Genomic DNA, 15,595 nt, shown 5'->3' on the forward strand with positions numbered 1-15,595 from the left:
GAGACACCGTTTTGCTTTGTCTCCCAGGTTGGAATACAGTGGCACAATCATAGCTCACTGCAGCCTCAAACTCCTAGGCTTAAGTGATCCTCCTGCCTCAGCCTCTCAAACAGCTGGGACTATAGGTGCACACCATCACACCTGGCTAATTTTCTATTTGGTTTCTTTTAGAAACGACGCTTTGCCATGTTTTTTGCCCAGGTTGGTCTCAAACTCCTAGCCTCAAGTAATCCTCCCAAGTAGCTAGGATTACAGGCATGAGCCACCAGGCCTGGCCCAAAATTTTCTTTACATTGATTTGTCTTTTAAAAAAACTGAAATAATTACTTTTGTCTTGTCCTAAGTAATGATATCTATGAAATCACAAGTTTGACGTGCTTGTTATATTTTATTCTAATTCCTGCTGGAACGAATCCATCACTGGCAAGAGGTCTGGGCGAGAGGGAGGCAGGATTGCAAACATGTTTCCTAAAGCCCCTCTGCCCCATGACTTCTTCCATGGTGGGATGTCTGCTAAGAACACTAGAACTATGTCCTAGCTTTCTTTTTTCTTCTATCCATCCATCCATCCATCCATCCATCCATCCAGATGTGGCTGTGCTGCCTGAGCTCTCCTGCATACCACCTGGTGGGTGCTTACTACACTCTGGGAGGCATCCTGTTCTATTATAGCTTCATGCTGGAGGCACACTTAGATACATCTGGGGATGCAAACCCACAGACTCTGTTACACACAATTTCTGTGCATTATTTCATCCTAATTCTAATCCTAGAAAGTGGGACATGTTGGCCCATTTTACAGATGAAGACATAGATTCAGAGAGCTTAAATGAGTTGCCCAAGGTCACAGAATTAACAAGTGGCTGAACTAGGTCCTACCCATAGTTCTGTGTGACCCATGCTCTGAACAACTGTGCAACCAAATCCCATTTCCTTATGCTTTTTCCTGAGTCTCTCTAGCAACTCTCTTAATCACCCCAGTTTCCCAAGTATCCCCTACATTAGCTAGGATTAGATATGATTGAAATTACAGAAAGTTTCAAAGTAACTGTGACTTTCAAAAGGCAGAAGTGTGTTTTTTCATGTAAAGAAGGTCTAGATGGGGAGTTTAGGGCTGCCAGGGTGGTTCCATGGACATCAGAGCACAGTACATTCATAGGGGCCTTGGCCTCATGATTCAAAATGGCTGCTGAGCTCCAGCCGTCACATGGGTCTGGGATGAAGTATGGGAAAAAAAGGACTCATCTCCTTTCTTCTAAGGAGAGTTCCTGGAAGTTTCACAAAGCACTTCCATTTATATCTCATTGGCCAATGGTTGGTCATATGACTTTCTTGGTTGCATGGGAGGCTGAGAACCAGTCATTTATTTTAGATGTGATGTACTTCCCTATAAATCAGAATTCTGTTCCTGAAGGGGAGAGAATGGATGTTTTATCAGCTGTGATACCCCAAAGACTCTACAGCATCTATTTTTAACAAAAATCTTTTCTTAAATTTATGAAATTTGGGAGATGTTTTTGGTTGAAGTTTCCAGAACTAGAACATGTTTATCACTCTAGACTCCAACTACTCCAAAACTGAACACTCTGGGGAAAAAAATCCACAGAATATTTTCCACAGGCGACTTCTACCTCCAAGCCAGTGGGAAAGTCCCGGTGTCCTCAGAGTCCTACATGTTCCCATCTGGCCCGACCTGGCTTAACTGCAGAGAACAGGCACAATTTGCATTCACACTGTCAGGTAGGGTTAGGACCATTTTATTCTACTCATGAAAGAATGTAAATTCAGGCATTTCAGTACAATTTTCAAAAATAAGAATAGGAACAAGTATTTCTAGTTATTCCTGGGTTTGCTTGGAAGTGAGATCCCATGGCACGAGCAGACACAACCCTGATGCCCTGCAACAAAAAATCCCGAAGACCGAAATGGAAACCTGACTGAAGACTTCCTTGGGTTCAGCCTGAGTTTGCGAGAATCTGTATCCAGTCAATTTTTTGATTGCTTTGAGGCAGGTCTAGAAAGGTAAGATTAACAATTTTGAAAGCAAAACCAACTAGTTATTTGATGGCCAGTTGTAATTGTCACATGCTATGATCTACACAACAGAAAAAGCAGCAGCCTCGAAATATAATTTGGCTGTGGTTTCATTGTCACAACGTAGAGCTGGCCTCAGATGTTTCCTGCTCTACAGAAAAACGGCTTACAATTCATTGGCACTAAGACTGAAATTCTAATCTTCAGCAGAAATCAGCTATTTTCTGAATGGCTTGTAAAAATCCTCTTTCTTAATGCTACAGAGCAGTGTTTTGCCAACGATCCTGGTTTACCTGGGAATTCAGAAGCTGACATTGCGGCCACATGCAGCGGCTTATGCCTGTAATCCTAGCACTTTGGGAGACCGAGGCAGGCGGATCACTTGAGGTCAGGTGTTCGAGACCAGCCTGGCCAACATGGCGAAATCCGTCTCTACAAAAAATATAAAAATTAGCAGGGCATGGTGGTGCATATCTGTAGTCCCAGCTACTTGGGAGGCTGAGGCAGGAGAATTGCTTGAATCTGGGAGGCAGAGGTTGCAGTGAGCTGAGATTGTGCCACTGCTCTCTAGCCTGAGCGACAGAGCAAGACTTTGTTTGTTTGTTTAAAAAAAAAAAAAAAAAGAAGGAGCTAACATTGCTTAAAACTGGGTGCCTCACACCCTAGACTCCCTTGCCTGGCAGCACTGGTGCTGGGAGGCACTGCTTTGCAAGGCTTTCTCTGCTCCAAATGCATGGTTTGCCTCTGCTGGAGGCCACTGGGACCAGCATGATGTGTGTTGTCTGTGAGCTGAACACCCAGAGCTGTCTCAGAGGGAAATCCTGACTAGCCCATAGGCCCCACGACCTCCCCTGCTGAGGGAAGGAGGCTGTGCTCTCTTGTAAGCACAAGTTTTCCTTTACGTCCTTTGGTGTCTATAAGCACATGGAATCTGACCTTCTGTGCCTTCATCAGGTCACATCTGCTCTGGACAGGGACCAGAAATTCCCTGCCACCCTTGCATCCAGAGTCTTAGTTTTCAGAAAGTTGAAGAATTACCTGAAGGATCTGTCTGCTGTCCATTTGTTTTTCCGAATCCCAGATACTCAGCCCAGGAACAGCTTAGAAGACGGAATATGTTAATTAATGAATTACGAATCTAGCCAGTGCTAACATTTCTCTCCTTGCTCTGATCTCTAAGGAGTGGGAAGCCACACATGTGGGCTGAGTTGGTGATCCATTCTCAGGATGCGAGTTGACTAAACAAAGACCGATGCTTGCGTTGGTGGTCTCTCCATCTCAACTCAGATTCGTGTTGCTGACGCGGCCTCAGTTTCCCATTTACTGTCCTTTTTCTTTTTACCCCAGCTCTGCTGCTTGTCAGCTTATGTAATCTAGAGCTAGTTAGCTTTAGTCTCTCTCAGTCTCAGTCTTCTTAGCTGTAAAATGGGGATAATGATGGCCCTTCATTCCAAGAGTTACTATCAGAATTCAAGGAGACACTCCAGGTAAAAGATTTGGTGTTATGTCTGGCACAGGGGAGAGGCTCCATATCAATGATTATTACTGTTATTGTTCTTAATTATCCTATTGCATATATTTGTGTAGGCTGCCTCAAATCCTTTCTGGTGTGAATCAGAAACTAAAATATGAAAATACTTTTTTGTTTGCTGCTTAATTCAAAGAAAGTCTTTCTTTGGCATAACTGCAGTTTTTCTCCTCAGGGAATGCTTTTCCTCCATTCAAAAGTACTGCATAAACGAATTTGCCTGCCATTTTATACAGCAGTAAAGGTAAGAGTACGTCGTAACTAGCCTTCATGAAGTTTTGTCTTTCACTGAAGAATTATGCGGAAATAGGCCAGGTACAGTGGCTCATGCCTGTAATCCCAGTGCTGTGGGAAGCTGAAGTGGGAGGATTGAGGACAGGGGCTTGAGACCAGTCTGGGCAACATAGTGAGACCCTTGTCTCTACAAAAATTAAAAAATAAAAATTAGCTGGGCGTGATGGTACATGCCTGTAGTCCTAGCTACTTGGGAGTCAGAGGCAGGAGGATCACTTGAGCCCAGGAGTTTGAGGCTGTAGTGAGATATGTTCGTGCCACAGAACTTAAGCCTGGGCAGCAGAGTGAGACCTTTTTTAATTTAAAAAAGAATTCTGTGGAAACAAATAAAAATTGCATGGAAATTGTTAAACCGAGGCCTTACTTTTTATGTGTCCGAATTGATGAAAATTAAATACAAACTGTCCAAATGGAGTTATTTCTTTGCTGTTTTGCCTGCTTACTATGTTGGGTGAGCCAAGTAAATCAAAACAGTTAAACCAGTTGTTCACTGAACACATTCAGATGGCAGTTGGGAAAAGTGGCCCTGGAATTAAGGCCCAGACATTCTAAAGCCCAAGCAGACTGAATTTTCTTCTGACCTGTCTGACTTTTGGTCTTACTTGCCAGAGCAAACCAGTTTTCATGTAGAAATAGCATAATGCTTATACACTTAAGAATTTTGTTTCTATTTAAGTTTACCCTGAAAGCATAGCCATGGGTCATTCACACACTTTGCCATGGTGGGAAGCTGGGTTTGGCGGTGCCTTACAGCAGTGTCTGCTGTCAGGGTACAGGACTGAGACTTAGTGCTCCACCTCTTCCCTTTTATTCCATCTACAGTATTTATTTGCACATTGCTGGTTTCTTAGGGGCTGCACTAATTGAATTTGCACAATAAATCTAGTGCCCTGGAAGTTGGCCAGCTATTTACATTGATTTGTTATATAAGTTCAGCACTAATAGTATGAGGCAAGGTTAGCATTTAATTCTGCAGAAAAGGGGAAGCTCTTAGTGCTTCAGCTTCCCTTCCTGTGCCTGTCTGCTCTCATTCTGCTTCTCTCTTCATAGAGAGCACAACCATTTTCCTTTAATTAGGCTGCAGAGAGCCCAGGCCAGCATTAGGCCAGGCGGCGGCCACTCAGCCTCACTCACAGTCATGCCCATTTCCTATCTATTTTCTGTAGGAAAAGAAAAAAAAAGTGTGTATGTGCACATATAAACCCCCATGAGTCAGGGGACAAAGGAGCCAGGAGGAACGACCTTTTGTGAGGCTGAGGCTGCAAGAACTAGCAAACCCCATAGAGCAAGATATTTCACTCCCTTATTATTCCTTTGATTAAAGTAATGGCTCTTTAAATTCTGAAGAAGTACTTAGTAGAAATATCATTGACCAGGACAGAACAGACACACCATGTCTGAAATGTGTTTAAAATAATTTTAAAAATAATTAATGAATACATGTTAAAAATAATTCTCTTTCAGAAAATAGGCTTTTCTAATTAATGTGTTCCTTTTTTTCTAAAGATTTTACATAGAGAATAAGAAACTACAAACTGTTTCTTTTCTTTTCTTTCTTTTTTTTTGTCACTCTTAGGATTTCAGGGTTGTGGTTTCCAAAAAACAAGCATGAAAATTTAACTAACATATTCCTAGTTCGTATCTCACCAAAACACAGTAATGAGGGTAATGGATTATAACCCACAGAATAGTACAGGAATCCATAAGTCCACACTGATAAAAATGAATGAATGAGTAAATAAATGGAGGAGAAGGGACAATTCTTTCTTACAGTAGGATGCTAAGTAATAAATATATAAGAATTATGGAAGTAGAAAAATCACCATTTGGTAAACAGTGCAGTAATAGTCCATGGAGTCTAAAATTAGTGGAAAACATTATGAGACATAAGGTATTTATATAGTCTCAAAGTATCACTAATTAGTTATGAAGGTAAGAATACCTGTATAAATCGTCTCAAAGTAGTACCTTTCCAGGGGAAAACCCTGCAGCCTGCATTCTAACCAAGTGATCACAGTTAACAAAACTGCCGGGATCCAGCTCACCAGCTAGTGAAGGACACTTCGCTCTGAGACAGGGCGTTCTCTTGAATTCCTCACAAGTTATCAGAGCCCCATTTTTTTTGGAGCTGGGAGGGATAAGAGATGACAGATTTTGGTGACCTTCTTGTTCTACAGGTAGGAAAACAGAGGCCCACAGCTGCACCTGCTGAAGCCCCCATGGTCCGGTCTAGGAGCCATGAGCTGCCAGTGGCTTCTGAGCACGTAAAATGTGGCTAGTCTGGGCCGGGTGCGGTGGCTCACACCTGTTAATACCAGCACTCTGGGTGACTGAGGCAGGCGGATCATTAAGGTCAGGAGTTCGAGACCAGCCTGTGCAACATGGTGAAACCCTGTCTCTACAAAAAAATGCAAAAATTAGCTGAGTGGGGTGTCACACGCCTGTAATGCCAGCTACCCAGGAGACTGAGGTGGGCGGATCACTGGAGCCTGGGAGGCAGAGGTTGCAGTGAGCTGAGATCGCGCCATGCACTCCAGTCTGGGTGACAGAGTGAGACCCTGTCACAGAACAAACAACAAAAGTGGCTAGCCTGAATTGAGATGTCCCTCCTGCATAAAATACACGCTGAATTTTGAAGAGAATGCAACAAAAATGGAAAATAGCTTATTACTGTTTTTGTATTGACTAAGTGTTGAAATGACAAAAGTTTTGGATATACTGGGTTAAACAGATTATTACATTAATTTTCTCTGTTTCTTTTTATGTTTTTAATGTGCCCACTAAAAAGGGTAAAATTTTGTATGTGGCTCCTGTTACATTTCCACTGGACATCACTGGTCTAGATAGAAAGGTGAAGAGAGTGAGTTTGTTGAATGCCTCCTGTGAGCATCATTTCAAATGCAAGGATAAATGTGCAGTGAGCCCAGCATCCAGAGGTGCTCTGACAGCAAGAGACGGCGGACATGTAAAGAGAACCACACTACTGTACAATACTGTGGGATGGCCGCACTACAGCAGGCAGGAGCTCCGCCATCACTCACAGGCGCTGTGCACAGAGGCACACGGAGGATCTGTTGAAGCACTGGAGAAGGAGTCGGTGTTTGCCAGGGGTATTTCAGGCCCGGGAAAGCGTGGAGGCACAAAGCAGGCAGGGCCTGCTGGGAACGACAGGTAGTATGACTGCTCTCCCGTCTAGTCAGATGCAAGGTGGGGGGCAGTGGGCGGGGCCAGACTCTAAATGCTTGTGTATGGGGCTTGGACTTTATCTCCCAAGTGATGGAAAGCCGTGGGAAGGCTTTACACAAGTGAGTGCTGTGGACATCCTATTTATGTTTCACGACAGGTGCACTGGAAGCCGTGTTGAGGCTACACTGGACAGGGTATGGGGCCCTGCTAAATGCAGCTGCAATGGCAGCAGATGACTGGAGACACATTTAGGAGGTGAGGGGGAAGCAAGTGCGGGGAAAAGGTCTGCAGATATTCCCAGGTCCTGGCTCAGAGGCGCAGGAAAGCGGGAGCACAGGACAGCCCTGTCATGAACAGGGGCAAATGACAAGGAATGAGTCCATTCTTTTTAAAAGTGAAGTAGAGACAGAAGTGCCTGCAGAAGTCCAAAGTGGGAACATCCAGTTGGCCAGACTGACCCTAGCACAGACAGAGCTGGACAAGGGCCCCAAGAGACAGGTTTGGTTCAAGGAAGAGATGACAAGACAGTTGATGGCAATCCCAGGGAAATCTCAGTATTTCCTGAGGGGTGGTGGGATCAGGGGAGCCGTGGGAGACACTTGAGTAAAGTGTCAGCAGAAGAAGTAACAAGGAACACAGGAGAGGGATCAAAAGGTTGATTCCTACCAGCCAAAAATCACCGGGAACCTGGCATGTAAACAAAGTCAGGTTTATTCAGCTGACTGTAGTAGGAAGAGCAAGGTCCCAAGGGATGTCTTGATACGAAGGAGTTGAGAGGATCTTGAGACAGGATTTGGGCTGGTGCCCAACCTCCACACCCTGACAACGCTTGTTAGCACCTATATTTCAGAGAACAGCCATCCTATTGGGTATGAGGTGACATCTCATTCCGATTTTGATTTGCATTTCCCCGTTAAGTAGTCATGTCTGACATCTTTTCATGTACTTCCCAGCCATCTATATGTCTTCTTTGAAAAATTGTCTATTTGGGTCTTTGGCCCATTTTTAATTGGGTTATTTATTTATTTTTTCTATTGAGTTATATGAGTTCATTATATATTTTGGATATTAACCCCCATTAGAAATATGGTTTGCAAATACTTCCTCTCATTTCATAGGTTGCCTTTTTTTTTTTTAATTGTTTCCTTTGTTGTGCAGAAGCTTTTCGTTCGATGCAGACCCACTTGCTTATTTCTGCTTTTGTTGCCTGTGCTTTTGGTTTCATATCACAAAAGTCAAGGCCAAGGCCAACGTCAAGGAGCTTTTCCTCTCTGTCTTCTTCTAGGAGTTTGGCCTTGTTAAGTTTGAGAATCAAGTAAGCAGTTGAAAATATCACCAGAGCTTAGAAGCAAGTCTTGCACACACTGCCTCTAAAATACATCTGAAATCTGACCATCCAAACTACCATCTCTCACCTGAGATATGGCTGTGGTTCCCTAACAGCTCCATTCCCCATACAGCAGCTATGGGGAATGTTTAAAACATGAATTGGCATGTTGCTGCCCTTCATGCTTTGAAACAAGGATCCCAAGTCCAAACCTCCACTTACAGGATCTACATGATCCAGCTCTTCGGACCTTCTCTCCCTCTGCTACAGCCACGCTGGGCTTCTTTATTCCTCAAACATCCTATACTTAGTTACTTATCAAAGCGAAGCAGCACTGAAACCAGCCTGCATGACCACAGCTGGGGCTTCAGCATGGATTCTGACTGGAGAGAAGGGCAGTGCCTGAAAGCAAGGGGTGTTGATGCCCAAGACTGTGGGTGCTCACCGGGGGCAGATGAGCGCTGACATCATTATGAGTGACTACCCGGCAATTCATGTTACTCATAGATATGATCTACCGGGAAGAAAGATTTGTAAGAAATCCTGTGATAGGGACTCTGAGGGACTTCAAATGCCTCCTGTTTCTTCTATTTTTTTTTTTTTTTGAGACTGGATCTTGCTCTGTTGCCCAGGCTGGAGTGCATTTCTTTTCTTCCAGGAAATTACCTTCTCTAGGATTGGGCAGATAGCTCCACTTCCTCCTCGGGAAGGTCTTGATTATGTCGTAACATAAACGTAACTAAAATAATGTTTCTCTTACCTAAGGCTGAAGGTAATGGCAGTCCAAAGATATAAACATGTGACCTTAGCCCAAAGAGAGTCTCTTACAATCAAAATGAGAGTTCATGCCAGTCATTTTGGAAACATATTACATAATGTGAGTTACATTTATATTGTTTAGAGACATTTCAGTTTAATTTTTCTGAGGGAAGAAAGATAATAAGAAGGTGCGTTAATGGTTCCCTGACCCTAATTCATGAAATATGCACTGCCTTCAAAGTCCCTGATTTAGTTTCTCTTTAAAAAATTACTTGTTCATTGTCTCTTTCCCATAAAAGGCAAGAAGAGGACAAGGGTGGGCACTATTTCCACTACTATTTAATATTGCACATGTAATTATAGGCAATTCAATAAAATAAGAAAAATAAATAGAAAGTAGAAGTATTGGAGAAGAAAAAAAAGGTGCTGTTATTGCAACTGATAATCATCTGTCAAAGAAATTCCAAGATAATCTAATAAAATATGCTTAAACAGAAAGAGACTTCAACATAAGAGCAACATAAAAAACCAACATCTTTCCCAACTACCAATATTTTTTTAAAATCAGAAAATGTAATGAAACAACAAGATTCCATCTACAGCAGCAACAAAACTCTAAAAAATACTAAAATAAACCTGAATATAAATGTGCAAGCTCTATGAAAAAAAACCTATCAGAGTTCACGGAAGAAAATTTAAAAAGACCTGAATGGTAATATTCCATTGTATAAATGTACCCCAAATTAACCTGTAACTTCAATTCAGACTCAGTTAAAATTCTAAAAATAATTTTTATAAAGTTGGACATGGCTCAAGCCTGTAATCCCAGCACTTTGGGAGGCCGAGACGGGCGGATCACGAGGTCAGGAGATCGAGACCTTCCTGGCTAACACGGTGAAACCCCGTCTCTACTAAAAAATATCAAAAAAGGCCGGGCGCGATGGCTCAAGCCTGTAATCCCAGCACTTTGGGAGGCCGAGACGGGCGGATCACAAAGTCAGGAGATCGAGACCATCCTGGCTAACACGGTGAAACCCCGTCTCTACTAAAAATACAAAAACTAGCCGGGCGAGATGGCGGGCGCCTGTAGTCCCAGCTACTCGGGAGGCTGAGGCAGGAGAATGGCGTAAACCCGGGAGGCGGAGCTTGCAGTGAGCTGAGATCTGGCCACTGCACTCCAGTCCCGGCGACAGAGCGAGACTCCGCCTCAAAAAAAAAAAAAAAAAACTAGCCGGCCGAGGTGGCGGGCGCCTGTAGTCCCAGCTACTCCGGAGGCTGAGGCAGGAGAATGGCCTGAACCCGGGAGGCGGAGCTTGCGGTGAGCTGAGATCCAGCCACTGCACTCCAGCCTGGGCGGCAGAGTGAGACTCCATCTCAAAATAAATAAATAAATAAATAAATAAATAAATAAAGTTGGACATGATAATACATTCAGACAAGTATAAGAATAGCTAGAAGACTACACATTAAAGATATCAAGTCAGCTTATAATGTCTCAATCACTACAACAGCATGGAAGAGTACAGAAACAGACAAAATGGAGCAAAGAAACAGGGTAGTAAATTCAGAAACTGAATTATCTGTAGAAAAGATTTTGGCTCAGTGTACAATAATGGTAGTATTTCAATTACGTAGGAAAAAAACATGAATTATTTAGAAAGAGTTGTTGGGAAAATTATCTCTACGTTTGGAAAAAGTAAAATTAAATTCTTACATTCCACTGCACAGAAGCACATACACAGTTTTCCAGATGAATTAAAGATGTCAATGTAAAACAAAGCTATGAAAGTGATAGAAAATAGGAGCATATTTTACAATTTCCAGGTGGAGACATTTTCCTAAGTAGGAGACAGAATTCAAAAAGAATAATTTTGTTATTCTTCTTTGTTAGAGAAGTTTTGATTATGTAAAAATTCAAACCTTTATATAAAAAAGATATCGAAAACAAATGATAAAAGTGAATAAAAAGACAAGCCACAAACTGGGAGAAAATCTTTGCAAAACACATATCCAATAAAGGAACAGTAAACAAAATACACAAAGAGCTCTTAACACTCAACAGTAGGAAAACAAACATCCCAATTTAAAAATGAGCAAAGGAGGTGGACACGTCACCAAAGAATACATAGAGATAGCGAGCAAGCATTTGAGCTGGGCATGACAGAATGTCCCTGTAATCCCAGTGACACAGGAGGATGGCTTGAGCCCAGGAGTTTGAGACCAGCATAGACAACATAGTGAGACCTGTTAAATATATATATACATTTTAAATTTATTGATCCCAAATTGGCCAATATGGTAAGTCACTAGGGAATTTCAAATTAAAAACAATTTAATTGATGGGTATGGCTCAAATCTAAAACATTAACAACACGAAACGCTGACATGGATGTGGAACAACAGGAACTCTCATTCATTGCTGGTGAAAATGCAAAATGGTATAGCTACTTTGGCAGACAGTTTGGTGGGTTCTTAAAAAACTGAACACTCTTACCACATCATCCAAAATTGTGTTCCTTGGTATAGTCCCAAAAGAGTTGAAAACTTATGTCCACACAAAAACTTGTACATGTTATAGCAGTTTTATTCATAATTGCCAAAACTTGGAACCACCAATATATATTTTAGTAGGTGAACAGATAAACTGTGGTACATGCAGACAATGGAATATTATTCAGTGCCAAAAAGACATGGAGGAACCTTAAAAGCATATTACTAAGTGAAAAAAGCCAGTCCAAAAGGACTACATACTGTATGATTCCAACATATGATATTCTGGGAAATGGTAAAACTATGGAGACAGTAATAAAAAGAGTGGTTGCCAGAAGCTTGTAGGGGAGGCAGGAGGAAGGCACGAGCAGGCATAGTACAGAGGATTTCCAGTGGGAAGCCATTCTGTTTCACATTGTAATGGTGGGTACATGTCAGTATACATTTGTCAAGATTAACAGAATGTCCAACATCAAGAATGAACCCTAATGTAAACTATGAACTTTAGTTAATAATAATGTATCAATATTGTTTCATCAGTTCTATCAAATGTACCACACTAAAGATGTAAATAATAGTAGAAACTGTGTAAGTGGCTGGGGGTGGAGGAGGGTACGTGGGAGCTCTGTACTTTCTTCTTACAGACAGGAGGTCTTGCTATGTTGCCCAGGCTGGTCTCAAACTCCTGACCTTTTTTTTTTTTTTTTTTTGAGACAGAGTCTCGCTCTGTCGCCCAGGCTGGAGTGCAGTGGCCGGATCTCAGCTCACTGCAAGCTCCGCCTCCCGGGTTCAGGCCATTCTCCTGCCTCAGCCTCCGGAGTAGCTGGGACTACAGGCGCCCGCCACCTCGCCCGGCTAGTTTTTTTTGTATTTTTTAGTAGAGACGGGGTTTCACCATGTTAGCCAGGATGGACAAACTCCTGACCTTAAAGGAACTCTTTATTTTCTGATCATTTTCTTCTGTAAACCTAGAACTGCCCTAAAAATGTCTATTAATTTTAAAGACAGGCTGTAAAATATTTGCAATGTACATAATAAGGATTACTAGTCTTTAAAAAGAATAAATTCTGATAAATAAAAAAGAAACAGGCAAACTAATTAAAATAGGCAAAGAATAACACACAATTCACAGAAGAATAAATACAAATGACTAATAAACCTATGAAAAGATTCAAAGGACATTGAATGAAATGCAAGTTGAAAGTACAATGATAGATACACTTTTTACTCTTTCTTCCTCCTGCAGATAGACAAACAATAAAACATGAAATATATCCAGTGTTCATGAGGATGGGGAGAAACAAGCCCTTTTCTATCCTGCCAGTGGGAATAACCTTTTTTGAAGATAACTTAAAATAATATCTTGATCAAAATTTAAATGTATATACCCACTGATCTGGACATCCCATTCATGCACACAGACATATATGTTCAGTGGAAACATTACATACAATGCCAGGACAAAATTGAAAATAACCTTAGTAGAAAAATCATTAAGGAAATTGGGATTTAGCTATTCCATGAAAGATAAAAAAGCCATTAAAAAGAGTGAGAACAATGTGTACTGACATGGAAAGAACTTTATATTTATACATATTCTTAAGTGAAAAAACTAGAAGAAAACATGTACAGTATAATCCCATTTGAGAAACATATTCACAAACTGAGACTGTGGTCAGTGTTGTCCAGAGGAGTGGGACTGAGAGGAGGGAGAAAAGCTCAGTTGGGTGGTGGTAATTTTTTTTTTTAACAGCCATGTACAATTTTCTATCTTTCCTACTTAATTTTAAGCCTGTGAAGGAAGAGAGCACGTCTCAATAGCTGTGTTTCTAGTATGCAGCACACTGATGTTCAACAAAAATACATTGAATGCATAAGAATTGAGAATATTAAAACAATTTTAATGGAAATAATCAAGGATATGCCAAAAAGATGTATCATCAAGAAAGTTTATTGCAGGGTTAATTATGAAAACAAAAAGTTAAGAGCAACCCAGTTAATTAAGTAAGGCACGTTGGTATGGTAGACCTCTATCCAGTTGTTAAAACATAACGCCATTAAAATAGAATCTCAAGAAACGGGAACATGTTCAGAATATGCTGAGAAGCTAAAATAGCAAGCTGCAAATCAGCATGTGAAATATTGTGTATGTATACATTTTATATTTAGAGAAAACTTTGAAAGGACATACACCAAAAAAAATTAACAATGATCACCTCTGAGTGGTTGCTTATGGGTAACTGGTTTCTTTGCAATTCTCTCTTTCATACCCCGCCGCCCAGATCCCCCGTATTGGGCTCTGCAATGATCACATACTACTTTTATAAATAGAACACAAGGCTTTATTTTTAAAAACCTCTAGAAATTTAGCTCTGCAGTTTGGATTTTTATATGGCTTCTTTCTAGGTGCCTTTAGATGCAGCCCTCAGCTTCTGGACACTGGCTCTGTGCATTCCATTCGTTATTAATACAACTTGTCTGTTTACATCTTAGCCATCAATACTCTTCAACTTCTGTCTATCTGTTGAACTGAGACTTTCATGTGCTAAAACTAATAAAGAACATTCTGAGCAATCATATATTAACTCTTTGGGAAGAGAATTCTCTTTTTTAAGAGATGGGTCTATTATTTGGTTTCTGGGCATTTGAATTCCATACTTGTTTTTAGGAACAAATTGTGTTTGAAGGTAGGGGACTGTCTGTATTTCTTACTCTCTTTGGAGCTCCTGAAAATTTAGGGTTATTTGTTGTCCTTTTTTAGAAAAATCGGAGACAAAGGCTGAATAACTTCTGCAGTTCCTTTCATGCCTATGCTGAATGAGATCCATTTATTCCGTGGGGCCCTCTTTAAAAGTATACTGGCTCAAACCAGAATCCTCGCCTAGCTGAGGCTTCGGCAGAAAGAAGTTGAAGTCGAGTGGCAGAGTAGTTCACAGGTATGGGGCTAAGCCCCAGGGCAGCAGCACTTTGTCTAAGAACAGTGATCACAAAGTCAGAGCTGCATAATCTCATCATGAAGGGCCATCTGACATTATTGAAAACAAAGTCATTATTACGATAACTTTAACAGTCTCAAGCCTGGAAACCACTCACAGTCTAATTCAATAAATAAGCTACTTAAGTATAGAAAGTCACAAGGAAGAACAGATTTTGTGTCATATTAGTAAATCTGATTTTCATTAATGCAAGATGAATGTCTTCTATGAAACACTTTCCTATCATATTAATAACATGATAGCAAACAGCATTCACAGGTTGCTAGGCAACACGAGGACCCTCTAATGGTCTCCTCTGTTCTCGAGAGGCCACAGAAGGAAGATGCCAGAACTCTGAAGGTAGTTCCCATTTCTTGGCAACTGTTTCTGCTGGAAGACCACCATGGGGCAGGAAGGGAAGGGAGTTAACGTTTCCATTTACCATGGCAAATATATACCACTTCCCTCTTTCCTCTCTTGCACTGCCTTACTATGTGGGAGAACAAGAATTGAGAAGGGGGCTTAGATACAGGAGGTCAAGAGTTCTCAGCCCATACCTCCTTTCCTGCACCCAGGTAGGCAACAGGCTGCTGTGAAATCAGGCTAGGAAATGGAGTGGGGGCCTTGAGGTTGTTTGCTGAGCCTCGTTTGTTGGAATCTGCTCAACCCCCTGCCATCCCTCTCTCTTTGTGGGGGTAGGCCCCCAGCAGTCATGCTGGGACTTCATGCCAGGAAACAGGGAATGTAATTTGATCCAAGCATTTCAGTTATGGATTAATGTGCAACAACCACTCCAAAACTCAGTAGCATAGAGCAACAGCCATTTTATTATGCTCACGATCACTTGGCTCTGCTCCATGATGACAGGGGTATCAGATGGAACAATGAGTGACTGAGAGCCACTCAGATGACTGGGGCTGAAACCATCTGGAAGCTTCTTCACTCACATGTCTGGCACCTGGGTTGGGATGACTTGAAGGCTTGGCTCAGCTGGGACACTTT

The 15,595-nt window shown here is 41.6% G+C and overlaps 1 protein-coding gene across 1 annotated transcript in view; it reads right to left on the minus strand.

Moving 5' to 3' along the window:
* The window catches only part of CFAP61 (cilia and flagella associated protein 61), a 308,416-nt gene that overhangs the window by 20,981 nt on the left and 271,840 nt on the right, over positions 1–15,595 (minus strand). The window lies entirely within an intron of this gene.

The sequence above is a fragment of the Trachypithecus francoisi genome, unplaced genomic scaffold (genome assembly GCF_009764315.1).
Source record: "Trachypithecus francoisi isolate TF-2019V2 unplaced genomic scaffold, Tfra_2.0 Lachesis_group21, whole genome shotgun sequence".
NCBI lineage: Eukaryota > Metazoa > Chordata > Mammalia > Primates > Cercopithecidae > Trachypithecus > Trachypithecus francoisi.